General features: G+C 40.9%; 1 non-coding gene across 1 annotated transcript; it reads left to right on the forward strand.

Annotated features, from left to right (window-relative positions):
* The first annotated feature begins 6,921 nt into the window (after nt 1-6,921).
* On the forward strand, nt 6,922-6,994 carry TRNAR-CCU (transfer RNA arginine (anticodon CCU)). The gene has a single exon. It is a non-coding gene; the product is annotated as a tRNA-Arg (tRNA).
* The last annotated feature ends 1,154 nt before the right edge of the window (nt 6,995-8,148 follow it).

Genomic DNA, 8,148 nt, shown 5'->3' on the forward strand with positions numbered 1-8,148 from the left:
ACTTTTATATTTTGACCACGCCCCTTTCCTGACATCAGCACTTGAAGAATTTTAAAACTCTAATTGAACAATTAAATTTTAATCTCAAGATTAACATCAGGAGACAAAAGTATTGTGGTAAGTTCTGATGTGTATCTACATTCTATGGATAATGAAAGCAATTACTATTATTCCTCACAGTTAAGGAACGTCAGTTGAACTATTCCATCTCTCCGCAGTTTCATTTCACGACGTTATTTTGGCAAATATCAACGAAGATAGCATTTAGGATTAATCATTCTTAACCCAGTCAATGTAACATATCCCTTCATTCCTCTAAATTAGTTGGCCGTGCGGTTAGGGGCGCGTAACTGTGAGTTCGCATCCGGGAGATAGTGGGTTCGAATCCCACTGTCGGCAGTTCTGAAGATGGTTTTCCGTGGTTTCCCATTTTCATATCAGGTAAATGCTGGGGCTGTACCTTAATTAAGGCCACGACCGCTTCCTTCCCATTCCTAGGCCTTTCCTGTCCTATCGTCGCCATAAGACCTATCTGTGTCGGTGCGACGTAAAACAAATAGCATTTCTCTAAATTAAGATAAATCGGCAATCAAAGTCAATATCAGAACGTCAGCTGGACTACACCACCTTTCTGCAGGTTCATTTCACGACATTATTTGGGCGAATATCAACGAAAGTAGTCTTTAGGGTTAATAATTCGAACAGTATTAACGTATGTAAATATTCTCCATACCTCTAAATTACGATAAATCGGCAATGAAAGTCAATCTCTTTTCCATAGAGGAGTATGTATTTCCACCGCAAAAACTTAGATCGCCAGCACCACGTGTCGAGCTATGAAACTACTCCGATTACAGTGCATGGACCCGATTGCCAAGGCCGGTAAGGAGCTGGCTAGAGCGAAGCATCAAGTCGGCCGTGGTACTTACCACATAGTAACTGCTCCGTAAGGCATGATGTCACTATGATTCGCGCATTCTCGAAACCTGACACAGTGGGAGCACTAGATCGATGTGTACATGCAAGCAATGCTGGAAGTTTGAAGCGTAGAACCTGGCGAATTTAAAATGTGGCAGATCAGAATTATAATTAATGAGTTTGATACCGAGTAATTAAAGGGTAACATGGGTCCCCGTTCCAGATTCTGGGTTTGCACTGCACTTGTGCTCTTGTACACAAGCCGCCGCTGCTTCTGGCCGTCGTGAGAATCTGTCAATCATCATCATCATATATGTATAGCCTTGAGAGGAAGGAATAAGTCATACAATATCAAGGTTAATGTGGGAGAAACGGTCATTTACTTGATTGTATCAATGGCACTTTTGGTATGCCTCCAGATCTTAGCACGCTGACAGGGAATGCAAGATTTAGCCCACAAATTTATATCTTCTTTCATTGAAAACCATACAAGTCGCTGCTTTATTAGGGCTCTTGGGCCGTTAATTCCAGGATGAGCAACTTGTACAGGGATCTGAAGATAGTCTCTCAATAGGTTTTTGGAATGCACGGGCGAAGTTCTCTTGTTGAGTGATCACATATTAATTCAGATCCATCGGGCAAGGTCATTTTATTGAAGTGTAGGGAATTAGATTCCGACTTCATTAGGTTAGCTAGTTCCATGTCATCTTTCCGTACCTTTGCAATGCAGGCAGGTAATAATGATTTCTGCAATTATTGTAGAACATGTGTTCGCTGGTATATTTTCCCCTCCACGAAGGTACCTTACATCTGTGATGAATTGTCCTATATAATCCAGATGGCGGAGCTGTCTTCGTGTATTCGTTTATCAGAAAGTTGGTTAAATGCAAACGTTAGCCGTTTGTGATCCGTGAAAATTGTGAATTTTCTTCATTCCGGCAAGTAAAAGAAGTGTCTAACGGCCGAGTAAGCTGCTAACAATTCACAGTCATATGTATTGTAACTACGCTGAGTATCTGTGAGAGGACTTGTGAAAAAGACTAGAGGTTCTGGTGCATCGTTGGAGTGCTGCAGAGAATGCGAAGTCTGACGCATCAACCATGTGGACAAGAGGAAGTTCGGGAAGTGGATGAGCAAACAGACAAGCTTTAGAAAATTCTTCCTTTAATATTTGAAAGGTTTGGGTTGCTATATCGGTCCATATAATTTATTGTTTGCCCTTTCTCTTAGTATTTTTGGAGAGAGCATAAAGGGTTTGTTGCGTTTCTGTTTCTGTGGCAAAGATAATCGTTAGAAATTGATTCGTTAGAAACTGACCAATCCCAAAAGTCTACGTAGTTCTGCCACGATCTTAGGAGTAGGGTTGGGAACTAAGAGAAGTCGACTCTCCCATCAACTTTTAGACGGTCTACATATTCCCAAAACTGATTACTTCTAGAACTTCGATTCTTCCTTGTGGAAGTTTATCAGGAGGTTGATATGGTCTTTTACTGGACGTACAATCCAAACAGCTGTCCGATTGAGAAACTCTAGTCTCCAGGAAAGGAACCCTAAGTTGTCAAGATTAATCTTCAGTGCTCGCGATAAATCCAAACCATAAACTCCAGGAACTCGTAAGGAAATACCTCAATCTATTCAACACCAAAACTCATTTCAGTTAACCTCAGGTTAGTGAACACCACACGATTAATACAGCAGATCCTCCAATATAAGCGTGTGGTAATGATCTTCTGAAATAACATCAGTGTGTGTAAATATTTTAATAAGGTTAAATAGCATTTAATACTCTTAAGTAGTTCGTGGGGCATGTTAGCAGTACTGGCATGTTGAATGATTATTTCCACTCTTCGAGAGAAATTCATCTATTTTGCGCTATGGATTTGAAACAGCGACCGTCAGTGAATATTACAGTGTATATTCAGAGTCTTTGTTCATCGATAAGTGATTTGATATTTTGCCTGGTTAATATATGTGCTGTGAGTTAAATCGTGTTTTTTTTTTCAATATTTCGTTTTTGAGATTTATTTTTGTGCCTTGTTTGAGATAGGATACTTTAACACTCAGAACGCTAATGAGAGGAAGAGGACCAATGATAATGTAGAATGATAATGTCGAAGTTGATATTTGATTGCGAAGAGATTAAGTATTCTTGAGCAATAATAGTTGTGAAACCTGGTGAGGTTTGTACCAGTGGACGTTATAATTGAAGGCAAGATATTGTGTATTCCTGAATGTAGATTGCAAGGTATATTTTGTTACAAGCCCAGTGGAGGCTGGATTATATGAATTATTTGGAAGAGACTGAATGAACTTGCCTTGAGTACAGAGATATTGTCGAGTGATAACAGATTTATAGCCGAGGCACGAAGGAAACAGATGTGTTTATTTTTCAAGTCGAGACTTCTCCACAGCACAGCGTTCTAATGTTAAAGATTAAACCCCGTCAAGATAGGGCCATCAAAGACTAATTACGATGTCATTTTTATATAATTCCATTTGATCAGGTAGACCACAGTACAGAGATATTTAAAGATTTAACGTCATTTGTGTATAATTTTAGTTAAAAACTACGGAATTTCAGGTTACTGTAATGGAACGTCCTGAGGGACGTCACTTCGACTCTCGACCAGGTCAATGGACTTGGGATTCACTGATGACTATCACTGCTGGGTTTTTTGTTATGTGTGAATGACATTTATTGTGTATTTGGCAACGCAAATTCTGATTTCTGGTTATAGTGACTTTATTGACTTGTGGATTCAGTTCCATATGGTTGCTATGTTTGAGGCAGGGGTTCTATTCCCACTGCAGTAGAGTCAGTGTAGATGTAAGTTTTTGGGGGATCATGTGTTATTCACATTACGTTGGGTTCTTCGCTACAGATTTTTGTTTTATTCAGTGTGATTATATTGAGGTAGCTGGTTATGTATGCGTTAAGTTAGAATTTTCTCTTTAAATGAGATTTTCTCACGTTGTTGTCGTAACTGATGTACTCGTCAGTCCGCGTTCGTTTCATGATAGTTACTGTAGATGCGATGTATTGAGCCATGATAGATGATGAATTAATGAATAATGAATTGATAAATTAATGAATAATGAATGAATAAATTAATGAATAATGGATAATAGATTTAATAATTTGATATTTGGAAATTCGACAATTTAATAATTTGATTTTGATTTAATAAATGTAAATGTTTTTTTAAGAATGTAACTCAAAGTAATTAATAAAGACTATATTTTGGAAATAATATCCTATACATTTATAATCAAACCCAATAAGAGGTAATTGATTTAAAATTATTTAATAATTGACGTCGGCAAAATTTTGTTGTAATTATGGATCTATAGAATGATGTAATGAAGTTTCAAAAACTCGATATGTATTTCTTAGGAGTTTTAGTTTACGAAAGATTGTTTTTCTGTCCTTGATATAAGGAGTGGAATGGAATTTAATTTGAAGCATGCCGACTTACTAAACTTAACAAATGAAACATTGGCGGTTAGTAGAAGATAATATTAAATGGATATAACCTATCTGTAACAATGATGAATAATTATGGGTTTCAGTTGACCTAGTGAGAGTTGACTAATAATTTTTTAAGTGTTGTCAATTTTATATTCGTTATCGCTTTGTCAAAGTTTTCTTTTCAGTAAGTTTGTTTGCAAAAAGGTTATCATTCATAAACTGTTTTATTTTTATTTTGTTCCTATTTTATCCTTCCTGCTTATTAATTTTAGATTAGTTTATATTATTTCGAAAACATCACCGGGGATCACCCGTGTACGACCCTGGGATTGTAGTCGGCGCACAAAATCTTAGGCTGAAAGGGTAGAATACAATACAGATCAATTAACTATAGGCAAAAATATCTTGAAGAATTTCTCATTCAAAAACAAATTACTTGCATTTATACAGTATTTACATGTAAAGTTGCAGACACGTTCATATTATATGGTGATCAGATTTTGAACCTTGATTGATTTCTAATGCACATCGCCTATTGAACCGCTGTGACTCCTGCATTTCGTTTTCTTTCTTTCTTCTTTCTTAATCTGTTTACCCTCCAGGGTTGGTTTTCCCTCGGACTCAGCGGGGGATCCCACCTCTACCACATCAAGGGCAGTGTCCTGGAGCGTGAGACATTGGGTCGGGGGATACAACTGGGGAGGATGACCAGTACCTCGCCCAGGCGGCCTCACCTGCTATGCTGAACAGGGGCCTTGGCGGGGGATGGGAAGAGTGGAAGGGATAGACAAAGAGGAAGGAAGCGGCCATGGCCTTAAGTTAGGTACCATCCCGACATTTTCCTGGAGAAGAGAAGGGAAACCACGGAAAACCACTTCCAGGATGGCTGAGGTGAGAATCGAATCCACCTCTAATCAGTTGACCTCCCGAGGCTGAGTAGACCCCGTTCCAGCCTCGTACCACATTTCAAATTGCGTGGTAGAGCCGGGAATTGAACCCGGGTCTCCGAGGGTGGCAGCTAATCACACTAACCACTGCACCACAGAGGCGGACTTCGTTTTTTTACAAGTTGATTTTCGTCTGCAAATAGAGGACTGTGGCGACGTTTAGTAAATTCACAGAGTCTTGCAGACTGAACACTGAAAGACATAACAGTCTATAATGTATGTATGTATGTTATTTTTCGTCGCACCGACACAGATTCAGTAGGTCTTACAGCGACGATGGGACAGGAAAGGGCTAGGAGTGGGATACTGGATACTGGCCGCACTTAAGCGACTGCAGCTATCGATCTCGGTATCCTGCATTTCGTTACGGTGGTAGTTGTTGGTAACACTGAAGGGTCGCCATATTTTCTGCCTTCGAATAGAATGTGGGCGATCACTATACTGTATACAGAGAGCTCTGCACGGATGCGGAATTGCGCGGATACCCGCGAAGTTAATTTCTTGGCGGATGCAAGCTGTACGACAGTGCGGGTCATCTTGCTGATAATTTCTAAATAATTATGTTTATTGATTTTCACTCAGGTATACTCGAGAAATCTCGACAAATGAGTCTTTCATACATTTCATGCAGTTATTTTTGTTTGTGGTGAGGCGACCCTTGACACTGATAAGGGAAATTGGTAGTACATCAGGAGCCTTGAGTCCATAAAGCCGTCAATCTGACCTAAGCCTAACTGGCTTCTCAGCCTCAATTAGTGAAAGGAAGGAACAAAGTTTCCGAGAGAGAACCGCTCAATATGTCGGTAATTGTCGCAAGAGGAAATCCCTCATAATGTGTCACTGTTGCTATGTAGGTATCAGGCGTCGCTGTGGGTGGGCGCAATAGAATAACACCCATAGTATGCCCTCCCTGTCGTAAGAGGCGACTAAAAGGGGCCCCAGGGATTCTAAACTTTGGAGCGTGGGTTGGCGACCACGGGGCCCTCAACTGAATCTTGGCATTGCTTCCACTTATTTGTGCCAGGTTCCTCAATTTCATATATCCTATCCGACGTCCCTTGGTCAACTCCTGTTCTTTTCCGACTCCATCGGTATATTAGTGCATTCGTGACCTAGGGAGTTTTCTATTTTCACGCCTTTCATGGCCCTTGTCTTTCTTTGGCTGATACCTTCATTTTTCGAAGTGTCGGATCCCTTCCATTTTTTCTATCTGATTAGTGTTATGTAGAGGATGGTTGCCTAGTTGTACTTCCTCTTAAAACAATAATCACCATCACCACCTAGGTATCACGCCAATTGTATAACTTAATGTTAACAGATCCGTTACAATACCTTGTGTGTAAAATAGTCAAATAGTTGCAATACTCGTGGATGCGCATGAAAGAAGTGCGGATGTGGATAATATTTTGTATATCCGCGCAGGGCTCTATATATAGAGATTAAGTGTGCTACGTAGGCCTACAGTATATTTAAAAACAGCATCATTACTAGCAATTAATTTACAACACTCCTCACGCTGCACGTGGTGAGTAACGGAGAGTCACGCTGCACGTGGTCAGCAACGGAGAGCGATTGCAGCGTTTGGAAGCCCCTGTGGCCTAATGGATAAGGCATCGGTCTCCTAAACCGGGGATTGTGGGTTCGAGTCCCACCAGGGGTACAGTTTTTTTACTTCATAACTATTAATGAAATGGTTGTGTGCCGTTTGGGTTTCTTCAACTTGAAGACTGTTAAAGCCATGCCGTGTTTAGTTTGTAATCTACTCCCGTGCAACTGATCTGATGTATGTGACTGCTGAAATTGCCCGTCTTGCTGCGACCAGCCACAGATTGACGCTATTGTATTAATCCCATCGGTGGAGTAGGCGGGTATTCGCCAGGGGTTGATTTTATGACTGTTTATTCAAATGTAATGTACTAGCATTTTAATAATAATAATAATAATAATAATAATAATAATAATAATAATAATAATAATGTCCACCTCTGTGGTGTAGTGGTTAGCGTGATTAGCTGCCACCCCCGGAGGCCCGGGTTCGATTCCCGGCTCTGCCACGAAATTTGAAAAGTGGTACGAGGGCCGGAACGGGGTCCACTCAGCCTCGGGAGGTCAACTGAGTAGAGGTGGGTTCGATTCCCACCTCAGCCATCCTGGAAGTGGTTTTCCGTGGTTTCCCCACTTCTCCTCCAGGCGAATGCCGGGATGGTACCTAACATAAGGCCACGGCCGCTTCCTTTCCTCTTCCTTGCCTATCTTCCCATCCCTCCACAAGGCCCCTGTTCAGCATAGCAGGTGAGGCCGCCTGGGCGAGGCACTGGTCATTCTCCCCAGTTGTATCCCCGACCAAGAATCTGAAGCTCCAGGACACTGCCCTTGAGGCGGTAGAGGATCCCTCGCTGTGTCCGAGGGTAAAGCCGATAATAATAATAATAATATCAATTCTAGTCGCAGGTTTTACTTTGAACGTGAGAAGCTAACAGAGTTTCCATTTATGACACTATATCGCAGGACTGAGTGGCTCAGAGGTTCTGAGCCCAGGTTGGCAGGTTTAGTTCGGTGGTGTTTAAAGATGCAAAAATTTGTCAGCTTCCTGTCGGTAGATATTCCGTCACATAGAGGAACGCCAGTAGGACAGCGTTCTGACATCTAGGGACATAGAACAAATTGTTAATTTTGATTACACTAATATTACTTTATAATTAAATAAAAAGAATAAAGTGTTAATCAAGGGAGGGGTTTAAACTCGATACCCCCCATTCCCCCTCCCCCGCCATTCCTTGTGTAGGTCACTAAGTCCTGTTAGTCTGCATTAGC

Source organism: Anabrus simplex, chromosome 1, assembly GCF_040414725.1.
Source record: "Anabrus simplex isolate iqAnaSimp1 chromosome 1, ASM4041472v1, whole genome shotgun sequence".
Taxonomy (NCBI): Eukaryota; Metazoa; Arthropoda; class Insecta; order Orthoptera; family Tettigoniidae; genus Anabrus; species Anabrus simplex.